A 19,921-nucleotide genomic window follows, 5' to 3' on the forward strand; every position below is an offset into this window, starting at 1 on the left:
GCCCCACGGGGAGGTGGGCAGGGAGGCAGGGAGGGAGGGAGGGGGGTGAGGAGGGAGGTAGGGAGGGAGGGAGGGGGGTGAGGAGGGAGGGAGGGAGGGAGGGGTGAGGAGGGAGGGGGTGAGGAGGGAGGTAGGTGGGGAGGGAGGGAGGGGGGGGAGGAGGGAGGGGGGTGAGGAGGGGAGGTGGGGAGGGAGGGGAGGTGGGGAGGGAGGGGAGGTGGGGAGGGAGGGGGATGAGGAGGGAGGTAGGTGGGGAGGGAGGGAGGGAGGTGGGAGGGGGTTGAGGAGGGGAGGTGGGGAGGGAGGGAGGAGGGTGAGGAAGGAGGGAGGAGGAGGAAGAGGGAGGGAGCGACAGACAGGCAGCGATGCCGGGGCAGGGGCCGGGTTAACGCGGGTGCCTGGTGGGGACAGCGCCGGCTCTTCACTGCTCCCCAGCGCTGGCTCTCCACTGCTCCCCAGCGCTGGCTCTCCACTGCTCCCCAGCGCTGGCTCTCCACTGCTCCCCAGCGCTGGCTCTCCACTGCTCCCCAGCGCTGGCTCTCCACTGCTCCCCAGCGCCGGCTCTCCACTGCTCCCCAGCGCTGGCTCTCCACTACCCCCCAGCGCTGGCTCTCCACTGCTCCACTGCTCCCCATCCCACTTTGCACAATTTGACGAGAAGACGCCACTTCCTGTCGAACAAAGACATTGCAATGTGAAATAGAGTCCGCTCCTAAATATCCGCAGCAACGCCGGCTTCAGACCACCTTCCTGTCCTCTCCTTGAAGATGGGACTGTTTGAAAGATCAGCCGGATTTGTTTCCCCTGGATTGGTGCCGAGCCCACTCTGAGACTGTGAGTACCTGCGGATGCCATCCATCCATTGTCAAACCCGTCCTGATTCACCAGCTGCACCTGCAAGTGTTTCCCATCGCCGATACTGCAGTGTTTTGCACTGTTTTGTAGTGTGTGTGTGTGTGTGTGTGTGTGTGTGTGTGTGTGCGTGCTGTGTGTGTGTTGTTAGTGATAATGATTTAATGTAAGGACAATGTATGCTCTTACTTGCTATCAATGAATGCGAATCTTAAAGCATGGCAGCAAATACCCTTCTCCTATCACCTTCCATGAAGAGACTTGCAGGGTTGGGAATAACCATATACATTATGTCGCGTCCGGAGAATTCAAACGACCTTCTGCAGCGCAAATATCGATACATTTATTTGTTAATATCATTCCTTTTAAATTTAGAAGTCGTCGTAAATTAATAACGCCGGCGTCTAAATATGTCCCATACAGTCTTGCAGACAAATCGGAGAAACTGGGGCTGTTTGAAATTTTTTTAAAAAATAAAAAAAAATTAATGACTGTTTATTAAAACTTCACCAGCTAACAATAGTGTACATCAAACATGTTGGGAAGCATCATTAAAACGTTGCGTTGAGATCAGTCGAGGTGTTGTGAACAGCAGAGTGCAACATCACGATGCTGTTCAATCAACCAGTCTTCCAAACTGGATTGCGATTCATGTCAGTTCCCGCAAGGCAATCCTTCTCAAACATAGCCGTTGTTCCAAAGCAATAGTTGCAAATAGACATCTGTTGTATTAAACACGTTTTGTAAACCGTTAGCGCTGCGAGCCCCACGCGTTTATTTTAGCTCGTTTCGAGGAAACCCGTCTAGAATCGTGGAGCGCAATTGTAAATGCAGTTTCGGCGACGTGACTTGATTGTCAAGTGCCAGATTTGCAATAAAACGCCGACCTCAAGTTAAAATTCTGCTCTTCCTACTCCATCCCCCGTCTAACACGTTCAATGCAAAAGTAGTGGGTTTGAAGAGAGGCTTGGTACCACCCAAATTACGCAAGTCAACCTTACACCATGCCAAGTGTCCAGGCACCTTTCCAATTCTCAACCGACACTGGGAAGCCTAGGGGAGAAACAAGACAAAAATGAGACATTTGTCAAATAACCACAATCCAGTCCCCACTTTGTGTGTGTACATCATTTATCATCCAACCATGCAATATAATTGCAAATTTCCAAGCTGAATACATTAAACTGTCCAGCACACAAGTACTGTCTGGTAAAAAAAACATGCCAGATGGGTGTTTAAAACACTAAGTATCCAATCCAGTGTAAGGGGTTTCTGCGCCGAGCTTTCGCCCGACCTAAGGTCCCTGTGCCTTGCTCTGATCCCTTGACCAGGCCGCGCACACTGGTTCCCCGTGAGTGGTTCGACCCACTCACCCCCTACGGTTCTAGGCACTGGACTTAGATGCAGGAGCGTTGATAGTGCAGAAAAACTCAACCAGACCAGATTTGAAGACCAGGGTTTAAATGGAAAAGGCTTTTATTGAGCGCTTGGGACTATTGTACATGAATGCTCTTCACAGTTCTATAAGACATATCTATAAGACACATACCGAATTACATGAATACTTTTGACTATGAATCATAAAACGTACAGTTCTACAAGACATACACATGAATACTTTTGACTATGAATCATAAAACGTACAGTTCTACAAGACCTATACATGAATACCTTTGACTATGAATCATAAAACGTACAGTTCTACAAGACATATACACGACTGTAAGATGGGGAACGTACGACACATCGCAAAATTGGCCAACACATATTTACTTATACACCCACGTTAATTAAACCACCCTCCCCATTACACTAAACTATGTCCAGGATGTTCAGGATTGGGGTACATGCTCACCATGGGGCTATTACTGGGGTTACTGGCTGTTCGTGCTGCTTCTCCGCTGTTCTTCGTGAGAGTCGTGCTTGTTCCGTGAGTTTCTTCCTTCCGTTCTTCTCGGTGAGTCTCCGTTCTCCGTGCCGTTTGTTGCCTCCTCTGACTTTTTTTTTTTTTTTTTATATATCAAAAAATACTTTATTCAAGTAATAAATATCATTTACAAAACATCTTTTTTAAACAAACCCATCCGACATTTCCGGAGGTTACATATTCAATACAGGCATTTACTTAGACATTTACATACATTTACATACATATCCCTTATTTGGAGGGGCGTCTCTCTCCACCACACCCTGCCACCCCCCCCCCCCATGTCCAGCAGCGGAAGGACCCTAGACTGTGGTCCTCCCCCACAGGGCCTTGGCGTTGGCTGCACCAAGCTCTCTGACTTCTGTCTTGCATGCCTTTCTTGCCTGTCTTTTCTTCTTGAGTTTAAAACCCAAAAATCGTGGCCAGTTATACTAATTCTGACCCGTCCTATCTCCCGCCAGATCTCGGGATCTCTTTGTTTCAAAGATGGGTATTTGAGTTTTCTCTCTGTTCTGCGTTATGTCCGGGGTACCGGTGATGGCTAGACGGTCTGTTAATCTGTTTCTCGTTGAGAGGTGATGGGTTTAACTGGTTTCCCATCACCTGCCAGGTAGGTTTCTATGGGCTATTGTGCCCCCTTAACGAGATTAACTGTGTAGGTCGGCTTGGGGCATTGTGAGTATGCAGATGTCAGCGCCCCAGTGTCTGGACTTCGACCTGGTTTCGCAGGTTTCTGCACGGCCATTATCCATCCATTGTTCTGGCCGTGGCTTTGCAGAAACCTAGAGACTGGGCTGTGGGGTTTTTGCTTTTGTGGCTGGTCACGAGGTCCCGTGGCCATCTTGGGACCCACGGATTGTGACATACCTTGTTAACACACTGACCGCAGCCTTTCTCCGCTATCAGCCCCAGTCCCGTATAAAATGTCCAAACTGCAGCTCTTTGGTTTGGTGTTGGTTGCAGGATGAGGGAAAACTTCTCAAATCTTACACCAGTGCATGTCATGGATTAAAAAAGAAACAAATATTTAATATTTTTCTTCAGAAACAGGTACATGCAGATTAATTTATGTATTGGCAATGAAACCAATCAATAAAAAATGTTATGCACTGTTATTTTCTTGCATTAATAAAGATGTGTGAGGACAAAGTGTAATTGCAAATAGTTGCTTTTCTAAGAACAAAGGGCATGTTTCAACCCACCATTCTAATATATATTCTTCACGCCACTGATTCTTCATTTCCACTCAATCTGTGCAGATTTTATGGAGTTACACGAGAGTTCTGTTGGCTCCCATGGGATCAGAGGTAAAATAGTACCTTTGTTATTCTAAAGGGCGGCACGGTGGCGCAGCGGTAGAGTTGCTGCCTTACAGCGAATGCAGCGCCTGAGACTCGGGTTCGATGCTGACTAAGGGTGCCGTCTGTACGGAGTTTGTACGTTCTCCCCGTGACCTGTATGGGTTTTCTCCGAGATCTTCGGTTTCCTCCCACACTCCAAAGACGTACAGGTTTGTAGGTTAATTGGCTTGGTAAATGTTAAAAAAAATTGTCCCTAGTGGGTGTAGGATAGTGTTAATGTGCGGGGATCACTGGGCGGCGCGAACTCGGTGGGCCGAAGGGCCTGTTTCCGCGCTGTATCTCTAAATCTAAATCTAAAATCTAAATCTAAAATCACTGACAGATTCAGGTTTCTCACTTTTTAAAACGTTTTAATACATGCAGCTTGAAGCAACTTTATCATTGTAATATGAATAATGTAATGCTGAATAATGTATAGGCCTTCTATTTAACACTAACAATTATCTTTACTTGCCCTTTTCCTCCTTTCCTTAGTTCTTCATCTTTCCCTGTCTCTTACTTCAACTTTATTTCACCAAGTTTAAACAAAAAACAAATTTAAACAACTGTATCCCTTTTCCCCCCCTTATTTGTTTAATTAACTGCAGTTCCAAGATGCTTAAATCTTCTTATAATATGCAACCCAAGTTGTAGAAAAAAATCATTTTTTTCTAAAATGCTATTTCGCACCTGGGGTATGTACGAGATTGCAAGGTTATGTGACAGAGAGCACAAGTTAAAAGATGTTCTAAATAGAACGTGGTCATCCTTATACTTTTGCGAAGCCTTGAAACATAGACGGTGTCTATATTTATTAATTTACAGAACACGGATGTTACTAGCATGGCTAGCATTTTTTATCCATACTTAATTTCCCTTGAACAGGTTGGGGTGAGCCATTTTCATGTTTTCAAATACACAGGACGTGATGTTAAAATCCAAAGTGCCTCCTCTTAACTTGCTCCCGGTGGTGATGGAAGGCTTAAGCTCTCACCTACGCTCCTCCGATGTTGAGAAAGGCTGGGCAGACACGTCATTGGGGTTGCCAAGTGGGCTCCTACTTTCATCAATGCTTCGCTGACTGGGCCCACGACGCCTCCAGTAGGCTCCCAGAACTACCCCCCTCTGCATCTGCTCAGCCGGCTAATTTGGGAGACCAGATGGGGTCTTTCCTCTTCAGCCAGAGCCACTGGCTACTCCGCTCTGCCACCCCTGATGTTTCCTTGATGGCCTGGCGTAGGGCTAGTCCGCTGATCCACAGGTCCTTCATCAGTCTTACAGTTGATGTTGCCACAAAGCCCCCGACATGCAACTTCTACCGGGCAGATCTTTGCTCCCCGCTGTTCTGTCTCCGCTGCAAGCTCTATATATCGCAGTTTCTTTCTTTCAAAGGCTTCCTGCACAGCATCCTCCCAAGGGACTGCAAGCTCGACAAAATGCACCATGCGCTGAGAATTGGACCAGAGGACAAGATCAGGCCTCAAGTTGGTGATGGCTATCTCTGATGGAACTGTAAGCCGTTGGTCCACGTCCACCAGCATCTGCCATTCCCGGGCTGCCTCCAGCTGTCCAAACCTGGGCCGTGGTGGAATTTTCCATTGCCATTGTTCCCCCTCCCGAACAAAGGCAATTGGCAAAACTGGGTTGGTTGTTCTGGGTGGCAGGACATTGTTGGTTGTTCTGCTTTCCAGAGTTGCTGCCAGGCATTTGAGCACTTGATTATGTCTCCAGGTGTACCGTCCTTGGGAGAGGCTCACTTTACACCCAGTGAGGATGTGCTTAAGCGTGGCTGGTGTTGAACACAGGGGGCATAATGGATCTTCACCCAGCCATTGGTTGAGATTTTTTGGTTTAGGAAGGACATCATAGGTTGCCCGAATGAGGAAACTTATCCTGCTCGCCTCCATCTCCCACATATCCTTCCAGCTGATCTTCCGCTTTTCCACACTCTCCCATCTAATCCACTGGCCCTGTTTAGCTTGCGACACAGCCTTGGCACACCTACTCGACTCCTCCCTTCGGCAGACTTCAGCCGCGACCAACTTCCAGCGCTCTAGTGAAGATGCCTTGTTCCAGCAAGGTCGTTTTCCGCCAAGCCCCAAACCACTTCCTTCCATGTCGGACTTGGCCTACGATGTCACCGTGGTGGAGAGTAGATTTTGGATCATGGAAAAAGTCAGGGAGGTATGAGGGATAATTATTTTTTACAGCGACTTGGTTGCGAGAGGGACAAGACTGGCAGCTCAATGTTCCAGGAATTCAGTGTTTCTGACGTGACAGAGAGGGAGGTAAAAAAAGGGGAGAAGTTGCTTTACTAATCAGGGAGAATTACTCGGCGACACTCAGAAAATACAGACTGGAGGGTTTGTTCAATATGGATAGAGGTTGAAAATAAGAAAGGTGCCTTCACTCTAACGGGATTAAACTAAACGCCTCCCAATAGCCAATGGGAGATAAAGGGACATATTACAAAAATATAATATATATATATGTGTATATATGTATATATATATATATATATATATTATATATGTATATATATGTGTGTGTATATATATATATATATGTGTGTATCTATATATATATATATATATATATATATATATATATATATATATATATATGAGGATATATATCAGTCTGAAGAAGGGTCTCGACCCGAAACGTCGCCCGTTCCTTCTCTCCCGAGATGTTGCCTGACCTGCTGAGTTACTCCAGCATTTTGTGAATAAATACCTTCGATTTGTACCAGCATCTGCAGTTATTTTCTTATACTATATATATATATATATATATATATATATTAGCAATAGCTACCAGATTGTTATAGCGGCCAACTTTAACTTCCCCAATATTGGTTGGAACTTATTCAGCCGAAAAGGGTTAGATGGGGCAGAGTCTGTTAGTTGTATCGCAGAAGGTTTTCTGAAAAAGTATGTGGACAGTCCAAATTGAGGGGAGACTTCATCTTGTATTGATAAACGAGCCTGGCCAGGTGACTGGCGTTTTAGTGGAAGAGCATTTTGAAAATCGTGATCACAGCTCCATAAGTTTTAAGATTGTTATGAATAAGGATAAATCTGGACCTTGGGGGAAGGTACCAAAGTGGGATGAAACAAATCACAGCATTATTAGGCAGGTGCTAGGGAGAGTAAATTGGGAGGAATTGTTATTAGGTAACTCCACGTCTGACAAGCGGGAGTCCTTTAATAACATTCTGGTCAGTGTTCAGGATCGGCAAGTTCCAGACAGGAGGAAGGATAAGGATGGCAAAATAAGGGAACATTGGATGACCAAAGTGGTTGCACATATGGTCAAAAAGGAAAAAAAAAGAGTATCAATGTTTAGAAAGATGAAATCGCACCGGGCCTTTGAGGAATATAAAACAAGCAAGAAAGAAATCAAGCGGGCAATTAGAAGGGCCAAAAAGGGTAATGAAACGTTATTGGTGAGTTAGTTTAAAGGTATGTACAGGTATGTAGGTTAATTGGCTGTGTAAATGTTTTTAAAAAAATTGTCCCTAGTGGGTGTAGGATAGTGTTAATGTACGGGGATCGCTGGGCGGCACGGACTTGGTGGGCCGAAAAGGCCTGTTTCCGGCTGTATATATATGATATGATATGATAATTACGGCTTTTTATGTTTACATTTAGAAACAAGAGGGTACCCAAGGAGAAGGTAGGACCACTCAAGGATAAAGAAAGGAATTTGGGGTCAGAGGATGTAGGCGAGGTACCAAATGAGTACTTTACATCTGTTTTCACCAAGGAGAAGAACGTAGAGTACAGTGAGATCAATGTGGGGAGTACTAAAATGCCAGGGCAGTTTGAGATCAAGAAAGAGGTGACATTGAGCGTCTTGAAAAGCATTAAGATGGATAAATGCCCAGGGACTGACAGTATCTATGTCAAATTAGTGAGAGAGGCAAAAGAGGAGATTGCTGGGGCCTTGACGAAGATCTCTGTATCCTATCTAGTCACAGGCAAGGTCCAGGAGGACTGGAGTAGGCAATGTAGTCCCTTTGTTTAAGAAGGAAAACAGATAATCCAGGAATGTGCTGTCAGGGAGGTAGTGGAACCGGGTAGATTGGCACACAGAGCAGCTTTTTACACTATGGTCACACCACATTTGAAGTATTCAGAGCAGTTCCAGTTGCCCCATTACAGGAAGGATGTGGAGGTTTTGGAGAGATTGTAGAAGAGATTTACCAGAATGCTACCTAGATTGAAGGATATTAGCAATAAGGAGAGGTTAGCCATAACTTTGATTATTTTCTCTGGAACGTTGGAGGATGAGGGAAGATCTGATAGAATATATAAAATTATGAGAGGCATAGACAGGGTAAACAGTCAGACCTTTTTTCCAGAGTGGAAATATCAAAGAATAGAAGGGACTAGACCAAGTGGACCCGTTGGGCCCAAACCTCTCCTGGATTGGTGCAGCACCCTCTCCTCCCCCCCCCCTTCCACCCCTCCCTCCCCTCCCCCTCCCCTCCTCCCCCTTCCCTTCGCCCCCCACTCCATCCCCCTCAACCCCTCTTATCCTCCCTCCTCCCCTCTCCCTCCCCCCTCCCTCCCTCTCTACCTAGGAGATAGATTTAAACTTTAAAATGCGAATAACTTAAAAAATATAACTCCGATTTCAATTAACTTCTTCCATTAGCACGAAAAGGGACGACGGTGAGTAAGGTGGGCCTAAAATTGTCGCGCTATCATGTACCGTTTTGACTGTAGTTCAGGAACAAACAAACAAACGAGAGTTTTAGTATATAGATAGTATTAAGATGAGAGAGTCAAAGCTTAAAGATAGGCAGGGCAAATTTTTACATGGATGCTTAGAACACGCTGCCTGTGGTAGTGGTGAAGGCAGATAAGAGGCTTTTAGGTAGGCAAATGAATATGTAGAGAATGGAGGAATATGGATTTTGTGCAGGCAGAGGAGATTCGTTTAACATGTTCAGCATGGACATTGTGGGCCGAAGAGCCTGTATCTGTGCGGTACTTTTCTACATCCTATGTTCTATGGTGAGAAGTGCATGGCTATTTCTCCCCCATCTCTGCTGCACCATGAACTTCCATGAGATTGTTGTTGAGAAATCATTGCACGTAACATAATCGTGTGGACTTGGATGAATAGGTCAACCTTTCAGAATTTACAGGCACGATGAAACTCAAATGCAGTAAACGATAAGGAGAATGGTAATAGATGTCAAAATGGCATAGTCTGATAAATGACATAAGCTAAGGTAATAAAATCAAACCTCGATGTTACAACTTTAATTAGATGTAATAATGGAGAAACTAAGATCATATGTATCTTCAGGGTTGTGTGAAAAATGTGGAATGCTGTTTACATACCTAGATACATAGATACATAGACAATAGGTGCAGGAGTAGGCCATTCGGACCATCGAGCCAGCACCGCCATTCAATGTGATCATGGCTGATCATCCACAATCAGTACCCCGTTCCTGCCTTCTCTCCATATCCCTTGATTCCGCCAGCCCTAAGAGCTCTAGCTAACTCCCTTTTGAATGCATCCAGTGAATCGGCCTCCACTGCCTTCTGAGGCAGAGAATTCCACAAGTTCACAACTCTGTGTGAAAATGTTTTCCCTCATCTCAGTTCTAAATGGCCTACCCCTTATTCTCAATCCGTGGCCCCTGGTTCTGTACTCCCCCAACATCAGGAACCTGTTTCCTGCATCTAGCGTGTCCAATCCCTTAATAATTTTATATGTTTCTATAAGATCCCCTCTCATCCTTCTAAATTCCATTGAATATAAGCCCAGTCGACCCATTCTTTCATCATATTGCAGTCCCGCCATCCCGGGAATTAACCTTGTGAACCTACGCTGCACTCCCTCAAAAGCAAGGATGTCCTTCCTCAAATTAGGTTTATAAGGAATATCAGACATAAACGGTTTACAGGAATCCATGAAAGTTCAAATCTGTATATTTGAGCACTAGTTCACAACCTTTGTAAATGAAGGTAGCATATATTCACACACACACTGAGATATACACCTTATAAACACCTGAAGACAGGATAATCTACTCCTTATTAACAAGGTGGGATGGTTGCAGAGATTAATGGGGACAGTTAGAAGCCCTAAAACTGACAATTAGGATGCTAAGTATATTCTTGTTCATTACTATTATATTTAAAGTATATGTGAACTTTCCTGCTTACCTCAATATTATTAAAGCCACAAGGACACTCTGCTCCCAAGTCAGTCTCATTAGACTAGAATATGTTGTCAAGGCTTTTAAGAGGTTATGAAGATAATACACTGGAAAGCAGCAGGGACAAGGACCAGGAAAGCTGGATGGTTCACCTGATAGCAGAGAAGGCCACAGGGAGATTTGTTTTAAGATGTTTAAAAACCATGAAGGCATTTTTGTCAGTGACCAAAGAACTGCTGGAAGCAAAGTCATTAAAAAAAACCACCCAGGGATATCACAAAGAAAAAAAATCACCGGAAATTGCAGTAACCTAGAATTCACTCCCCAGAAAGGCTGGTGACAGTGAATTTACCAGTTTTCAAATGGCAATTGAAGAAAACCTTGAAAGAGAGAAAAATTGAATGGCTGAGGAGAAAGTGTAGGGATGTTATGAGAATCAAATCACTTTCAGTGCCTTGGCATTTGGGCCAAATTGACCCTTGTATAACATATCATTCTATGTTACCCTGGCACACAAGATAGCCCTTTGATTGTACTGCTGCCTGTCCCAGAACACTACATTTGAATGATCAGAGTGTCATTTTCCTCACACCTGGCAGATCAGGCATCGCAACAGTGATAGTAATGTTCCTATCTGTAATACATTTTTTCCAACCTTGAGTTCTTTGAATGTGAAAAGCTTTGTACATAGTGCAGTGAGTGATAAGCATGATTGTCGATTTTCTTTCCTTTCTTTGCTTCCCCACATCTATTCTGAACGTGCTGGAATGGGAAACAGAGAGAGAAAGGAGAACTCCTTTCATGAAATGGAGAGTCAAGAAAGACCCAGAAGAGTGATGTTATTCTATTTTTAAATGGGCTCATATTCGCATGCACAATGAGAGGGAAACCGAGCAACAATCAGAAAGAATGAATTGTTTTCAAGGCCTCCTAAACTATTGGAAGAGCGTAGGTTTATAAGTAAGAATCCATCAGGAAATTAAACCTCAATAACATGTATAAACTTGCCATTCATTTGAAAGCTAAGGGATAAAGATAACAACATTTGAGAAGAGAATGTTTATTGTATTAGCTGTAAAGATTTATGTGGAAAACGGTGTCTCCAATGTAAAGGCTAAAAAATATTATACACTTACCTTCAGCGAGAGTATGTGTGAATCATTGTTCAGAGGAAAGGCAGCCAATTAGATTTGAAAAAAATGCACAACCTGCTGGAGTAGCTCAGTGGCTCAGGCAACATCCCTGGAGAACATGGATAGGTGACATTTTGGGGCGGCACCCTTCTTCAGACTGATCCTTTAGGAATAAAGAAGGGTTGAAACGTCATCTATCCATGTTCTCAAGAGATGCTGCCTGACCCGTTGAGTAACTCCAGCACTTTATGTCTTTTATTGTAAACCATCTTCTGCAGTTCCTTGTTTCTACAATTAGATTTGAATGTAGGACAATGGATAGAGAAGCAGGTAGCAGTAATTTATCTGTTCTTGATGGGTTACCAGCGATAAAGACCGAAAGGGAAAATTATTTCCAATTATCACCAATCACATGCTCTAACAATAGTAAAAACCTTAGCACCTTTTATACAGAAATAACGACAGCATTCTACAGAAACCTCATCAAACAAACTTTTACATCAAACCACATAAAAGCTAATGATCGATGACCACTATCTAATTGTCACATGTCCTCGCCTTCAACTGATCAGGTTGTCTCAGAATACAAACCCTGTCAGGCAAGGTGACACTCTTATTTTGTACAGCCTTTGTCATGATACTTCCCCCGTTTTAACTTCCTGTCCTCCACTTTCCCTTCCAAATTAGGTTAGACGAGACTCGACTGCATTTTGAATCTTCATTCATTAATATTTCAGCAATGTTTGGCTGCACACTGTTGCAGCTGGTAGATTGAGCTTGCAGAGACCCAGTTTCAGTGCTGACCTCGAGGTGCGCTCTGTGTGAGTTTGCACGCTGTCCATGTGACTGCATGGGTTTCCTCCAGGTGATCAAGTTTCCTCCCACATTCCAAAGATGATGCAGGTTGGTAGGTTAATTGGCACTGTAAATCACTCCTAATATGTAGGTGAGTGGTAGAATCTGGGGTGAGTTGATAGGAATGTAAGGGTTGGCATGGGTTTACAGTAAATTGCTTGACATTCAATTTTCCATGATTTCTCTGATCCCCAATGCCCATACTGGGGAGGAATTTCATTGAGGAGGAATAACTTTAGTCAGAGGGTGGTGAATCTGTGGAATTCATTGCCACAGACGGCTGTGGAGGCCAAGTCAATGGGTATTTTTAAGGTGGAGATTGACAGATTCTTGATTACTACAGGTGTCGGGGTTATGGGGAGAACGCAGGAGAATGGGGTTGAGAGGGAAAGATAGATCAGCCATGATTGGCTGGTGGAGTAGACTTGATGGGCTGAATGGCCTAATTCTGCTCCCATCACTTATGAACTTATGAACACGTATGTCTTCAGATTGTTCCAGAAGTGATGATGTTTTATCTTGATATATTTTTCCATGGCATTCTCAATTTCGGCCTGTCTCTTCTGTTTGTCATATTATTCTCAAGGCCTTGTCACAGTATGTTCTCTGTTTTAATGTGCTTCTGGCTAATGGCAGTCTATTAAACCTTTTGTTATGCATGCACCTTCCTATAATAGAGCAGTTTGCAGCTGTGCAAATTTTTCTCACTGTCATAGAGTCAACAAGTCATAGAGTAATACAGCGTGGAAACAGGCCCTTCGGCCCAACATGTCCCAGCTACACTAGTTCCATCTGCCTGCATTTAGCCAGTATCCCTCCAAACCTGTCCTATCCAGAACGGAGTACAATACTAAATGCGGCCTCAGCAACATCTTATACAATTGTAACATGATCTCCCAACTTCTATATTCATGCTTCGATACCTCTTTCATGGTTATTAATTTTCACAGAAAAGCTTTGAAATAGTTTTTCTCTTTTTATCGCTATTGATGGTATATGCAATTTAAGATATTCTTGTTCACTGCTGATACAGCTTTATTGTGTACATGAAATGCCGGAGTAACTCGGCTGAGTTACTTCAGCATTTTGTGTCTATCTTCGGTGTAAACCAGCATCTGCAGTTCCTTCCTACACATTTGTTGTGCCCATCTTTTTGTGTTTTTTCTAATTTTTCCACACTGCTTGAATGCCTCCATTTAGGCTTTCTTTGCATACAGCTGCTTTGTGTTATTGTTTTCCCAATTAAAGCACCAGGCAATTCTGAAATGACTCACTTAGATACACTCAAATAGTTTGATTCTCGCTTTTCCCCTTCCTTTCTTGCTTTCCCACATCTTTAGTTTAGAGACACAGCGGGGAAACAGGCCCTTCAGCCCACCGAAACCACGCCGACCAACACTATCTTCCACACTGGGGGCAATTTATCATTTTTACCTACAAACCTGTATGTCTTTGGAGTGTAGGGGGAAACAGGAGCACCTGGTGAAAACCCACGTGGTCACGGGGAGAACGTACAAACTCCGTACGGAGAGCACCTATAGTCAGTATCGAACCCGGGTCACTGGAGCTGAAAAGCAATAACTCTACCGCTGCGCCACCATGCCGCTCATATGCCCATCTATGCCTAACTTAGTCTGAAGTTAGGTGCCGACCGCAAACATTGCCCATCTATGTTCTTTAGAGATGTTGCCTGACTTACTAAGTTACTCCTGCACTTTGTGCCTTTTTTTTGGTAAACCAGCATCTCCAACTCCTTGTTTCTACTTTCTCCATGACTAACATGAGGGAGGTTGGAAGATAGCGAGAAAAGGGAGTTCCCATAGAAACATAGAAAATAAGTGCAGGAGGAGGCCATTCAAGCCAGTACTGCCATTCAATATGATCATGGCTGATCACCCAAAATCAGTACCCCATTCCGGCTTTTTCCCCATATCCCTTGATTCTGTTAGCCCTAAGAACTACATCTAACTCTCTTTTGAAAACATCCAATGAATTGGCCTCCACGGCTTTCTGTGGCAGAGAATTCCACAGATTCACAACTCTGGGTGAAAACGTTTTCCTCATCTCAGTCCTAAATGGCCTACCCCTTATTCTTAAACTCTAAGCCCTGGTTCTGGACTCCCCCAACATCAGGAACATTTTTCCTGCATCTAGCCTGTCCAATCCTTTAAGAATTTTATATGTTTCTATAAGATCTCCTCTCATCCTTCTAAATTCCAGTGAATACAAGCCCGGTCAACCCATTCTTTTATCATATGTCAGTCCCATCCTGGGAATTAACCTGGTGAACCTACGCTGTGCACCCTCAATAGCAATAATGTCCCTCCTCAAATTAGGGGACCAAAATCGCACACAATACTCCAGGTGTGGTATCACCAGACCCCTGTACAACTGCAGTAGGTCCTCCTTGCTCCTCAACGCAAATTCTCTCGCAATGAAGGCCAACATGCCATTAGCTTTCTTCACTGCCTGCTGTACCTGCATGCTTACTTTCAGTGACTGATGAACAAGCACACCCAGGTCTCATTGCACCTACCCTTCTCCTAATCTGACACCATTCAGATAATAATCTGCTTTCCTGTTCTTGCCACCAAAGTGGATAACCTCACATTTATCCACATTATACTGCATCTGCCATGCTTCTGCCCATTCACCCAACCTATCCAAGTCACCCTGACCCTGCAGCCTCATAGCATCCTCCTCGCAGCTCACACTGCCACCCAGCATTGTGTCATCCGCAAACTTAGAGATGTCACATTTAATTGCCTCATCTACATCGTTATATTGTAAACAACTGGAATCCCAGCACCGACCCTTGCGGCACCCCACAAGTCACCATTCTGCCTGCCATTCTGAAAAGGACCCGTTAATTCCTACTCTTTGCTTCCTGTCTGCCAACCAGTTCTCTGTCCATGTCAATACCCTACCCCCAATACCATGTGCTCTAATTTTGCACACTAATCTCTTGTGTGGGACCTTGCCAAAGGCTTTTTGAAACTCCAGATAACACCACATCTACTGGCTCTCTCTTATCCATTCTACTTGTTACATCCTCAAAAAATTTCAAAAGATTAGTCAAGCATGATTTCCCCTTCATAAATCCATGCTGACTTTGACTGATCCAGTCACTGCTTTCCAAATGCGCTGCAATAAGATCTTCAATAATCGACTCCAGCATCTTCCCTGCCACCAATGTCAGGCTAACTGGTCTATAATTCCCCTTTTTCTCCCTCCCTCCTTTCTTAAAAAGTGGAGTTACATTGGCTACCCTCCAGTCCACAGGAAGTGATACGGAGTCGAGAGAACATAGGAGAGTCGAAAGATCAATAAATGTGACATTGTTTCATTTTTATATTGATTTTCATGAGCCTTGCATTCTCGGACTTCCTGGCCAATCAATGGTGAGGACAGTAAAATAATGGTAACCAGTTAATGACGATGTACTTTGAAGTGAAATTTTGTTTGATAAAGTTTTGTGAAATGCTGTGGGTTACGCGGATGTAAAGATGCTTGGATTTTATTACCGCTGTAGCACGTGATTATTAGAACTATTTCTCCTTTTCTCCTTTGGGTTAACATAAGATCAGCGTTTGACAGCACTGGGCCTGTACTCACTGGAGTTTAGAAGGATGAAAGGGGACTTCATTGAAACTTACCGAATAGTGAAAGGCCTCAATATATTGGATGTGGAGAGGATGTTTCCACTAGTGGGGATGTCTGGGACCAGAGGCCATAGACTCAGAATAAAAGGACGTACCTTTAGAAAGGAGACGAGGAGGTATTTCTTTAGTCAGAGGGTGGTGAATCTGTGGAATTTATTGCCATAGAAAGTTGGAGAGGCCAAGTCAGTGGATATTTTTAAAGCGGAGATTGACAGATTCTTGATTAGTACAGGTGTCAGGGGTTATGGGGAGAAGGCAGGAGAATGGGGATGAGAGGGAAAGATAGATCAGCTGTGATTGAATGGTGGAGTCGACTTAATGGGCCGAATAGCCTAATTCTGTTCCTATCACATGAATTTAGGAACTTTTTTCTCTGTTATGAGTGGTCGGCAGGAAAGACCTAACGTTGCTCTGAAAGATCTGCTGACATTTGCAACTTTGGTGCATTTCTGTGTCATGAAGCGAGACACGAATGCATAACGAGGCCACGTTTCTTATCACCCAAATAGGCATGCAAGGTAGCCTGTCATGCCTCACATAGCAATGGTTGTAGGGTTTCCTATCAAACCAGTTGCCCAGAGTAGGTGAATCGAAGACCAGAGGACAACGGTTCAAGGTGAAGGGGAAAAGATTTAATAGGAATCAGAGAGGTAACCTTTTCACACAAAGGGTGGTGGGTGTATGGAACAAGCTGCCAGAGCAGGTAGTTGAGGCAGGGACCCTCTCAACATTTAAGAAACAGTAGGACAGGAACATGGATAGGACAGATTTGGAGGGATATGGGGGATATGGACCAAGCAAAGGCAGGTGGGACTAGTGTAGCTGGGACACGGTGTGCGTAAGTTGGGCCGAAGGGCCTGTTTCCACACTGTATCACTCTATGACTCTATGACAGTTCTTTGTGCTATTTGTGCTTATGTGACCCAAACATGAGGCTAGCTTCCTGCCCTCACTGTTGCTATTTATCCTTTTGTCATGTTTACCACCATCAAATGGATCTATTGGAGGCCATGTCTCAAAAAGGCAACCAGCATCATCAAGGACCCACACCACATTAGCCACATGCTCATTTCACTTCTACCATCAGGAAGTAGGTATTGGAGTCTGAAAACTGTAACATTCAGGTTCAGGAACAGCTTTTTCCCCAATTACAATCAGGCTATTGAATACTACGATCTCTAACTAAACTTCAAACTACAGACTGCTTTGGTTTCACTAAGGAATTTGGGCTTTGTTTTTTTGTTTAAACATTATATTATGTTTTTTTAAATTATTGAACTTTTTTTTACATTGGTTTATTTTATTATCAATTGAGTACTGTGTTGTGTTTTCAAACCTGTTGGGCTGCTGCAGGAAAGAATTTCATTGTTCCATTTTAGTACATACGACAATAAAACACTCTTGACACTTACTCCTCTGGACACTGTTCCAGTGCAAAGACTTTGCAGTTTTAGAGAAGATTTTGGTAGACATAGCTATCTGATATGGCTATCTTGCATGGCTATTTTGATGTTTAATCTTGGGTGATCAGAAATGTGGCCTCGTTATGCTTTTGGACCTCGATACATGACACAGAAATATGACCAAAATTGCAGATCTAAAGACACAAATGTCAACATCTTTAAGAGCAACTTTAAATGTTGTATCCCGACCTCTCTTTTCCGTTTATAACAATCCACAACGTGATTCTGATGTGCTGAGTTGGAATATTTTTGTAAGTTCTCTGCTAATTTGTTAAATGGGACATCAATTGTCCTATAAATAAGTTTGCAACCATTGGATGGCATCGACTGTGACAGTGGTTGTGGCTATTTTAAAGCTGTTTATGTTGGATAACACTGAAAAGATCACTGGCTTGCAATCACTCATGGCTTTATTCTTTCTTCGTTCACCACTGTTCTCTATTGCAATAATGTTTTTTGCTAGAAAAAATAGCTCTTTCCTTATAATAAATGAATTATTGCAACCAGGTTACCTGTCAGCGTATCGTCAGCTATTTCGTGTAAGAAGGAACTGCAGATGCTGGTTTAAACCGAAGATAGACACAAAAAGCTGGAGTAACTCAGCGGGACAGTCAGCATCTCGGAAGAAGTCTGTAGAAGGATCTCGACCTGAAACGTCACCCATTCCTTCTCTCCAGAGATGTTGCCTGTCTCACTGAGTTACTCCAGCCTTTTGTGTCTATCTCCATCAGCTATTTTGTATTGTCTGTCCACTGACTCAACGCTTATGAGACGTGAATTTATATCTGCACTTAATTCTGCAGACACTTTAATTTTTCAAGTCTCTTGGAGCCTGCACCTTAGACTGCCATTATTATCTGTGGGCTTCAGAGGTGTGCACAATAATCACTAAGAATTATTGACGTGATTCTTCACCATCCACATCATCAGTCTGAGAACATATTCTCATTAAAATATAACAAAATTCACTGTAAAATATTTAAACATGAGACTTGAAACTGTTTACATTTATGTGTGTGTGTGGGTGAGGGAGAGAGCAAGAGAGGGGGTGTGGGGGAAAGAGGGGGAGAGGGAGCGAGCGGTGGAGAGGAAGAGTGTCTTCATGGAGTGTCCCTCTTGAAATTCTACAAACCATTGTTGCAGCCTTGACAGCAATCAGTCACATAGCACAACCCAAACGAGTTAAGTCTTAAAGTAGCAATCACTGTTTACATATAGTGTAGCTAGAAGGGGTGATTTTAAGGATCATCTTGAAAGTGGGTAGACAGATGGCAACGCAGGAGGTTTTACAGACTGAAATTTTGTCCTTGAGATCCTGGAATCGGCAAGAGGCCAGAAATAGATTAACTAAGCCGTAAGGGTTGTAGAGCTGGAAAAGATAGCAGATAAAGATAACGCTTTGGAGTGACTTTAAATAAAAGAACAAGCATTTCAAAATTGAGCTATGTCGAAATGAACGTTAATGCTTCTCCAAAAACGCACAGAAGATTGGGATAAATAGCACTTGGTGTGGGCATGACTAATGGTGTTTAGGATGAGCTCAAGCTTAAAGGGAGTTAAATCAGGAAGCCAACCAGGAATATTTTGCAGTTATTCAACCTACAGGTAACACAAGGCAAAGATGAGGTTTTCAGCATTAACTGATGTAAAACGAGGACAGTGGAAGGGCATATTACAGGTGGAAATAGACATCCTGATAGATGGCACAGGTATGTATGTGGCTGGAAGCTCATCCTCCAGTTAATTACGTCATTAAGGTTGTGAATAGTCTGGTTCAAGTGCAGAGTTTCCAGGGAAATGTCAGTTTCTCGCAGGGAGGAAAAACAATGTCTTGGTCTTCACAATGTTTAGTTGAATGAAATCACTGGGCGACTGGAAACATAAAAACAGAAACATGGAAAATAGATGCAGGAGTAGGCCATTTGGCCCTTTGAGCCAGCAGCGCCATTTAATATGATCATGGCTGATCATCGGAAACTAGTACCCCATTCCAGCTTTTTCCCCATATCCCTTGATTCCGTTAGCCCTAAGAACTAAATCTAACCCTCTCTTGAAAATATCCAGTGAATTAGCCTCTACTGCCTTCTGTGACAGAGAATTCCACAGATTCGCAACTCTGAGTGGTAAGGTTTTTCCTCATCTCAGTTCTAAATGGCCTACCCCTTATTCTTAAACTGTGACCCCTGTTTCTGGACTCCCCCAACATCAGGAACATTTTTCCTGCATCTAGCCTGTCCAATACCTTAAGAATTTTATATGTTTCTATAAGATCCCCTCTCATCCTTCTAAATTCCAGTGAATACAAGCCCAGTCGATCCATTCTTTCAGAGATCTGTACTTCAGAGATCGGCGCTGGTACCCTTGTTATTTGTGATATATAATTTAATAAATTGGATGTAAATGTTAGAGATTTGATTGGCACATTTGCGTTATGACACAAAAGTTGGTGTTGTATACAGGGAGAATGGTTGGCTGAGGCCACAGTGGAATATAGATCAAGTGGAA

The 19,921-nt window shown here is 43.5% G+C and overlaps 1 protein-coding gene across 2 annotated transcripts in view; it reads left to right on the forward strand.

Moving 5' to 3' along the window:
* Positions 1-598: 598 nt before the first annotated feature.
* Positions 599-19,921, forward strand: part of LOC144593707 (4-galactosyl-N-acetylglucosaminide 3-alpha-L-fucosyltransferase 9-like) — a 58,782-nt gene continuing 39,459 nt past the window's right edge. For both annotated transcript variants that reach the window (XR_013547282.1, XM_078399677.1), the window contains exon 1: positions 599-834. The gene's annotated coding sequence lies outside the window, so the exon portion shown is untranslated. The remainder of the gene's footprint in view (positions 835-19,921) is intronic.

This window comes from Rhinoraja longicauda, chromosome 5 (genome assembly GCF_053455715.1).
Source record: "Rhinoraja longicauda isolate Sanriku21f chromosome 5, sRhiLon1.1, whole genome shotgun sequence".
NCBI classification, from domain to species: Eukaryota; Metazoa; Chordata; class Chondrichthyes; order Rajiformes; family Arhynchobatidae; genus Rhinoraja; species Rhinoraja longicauda.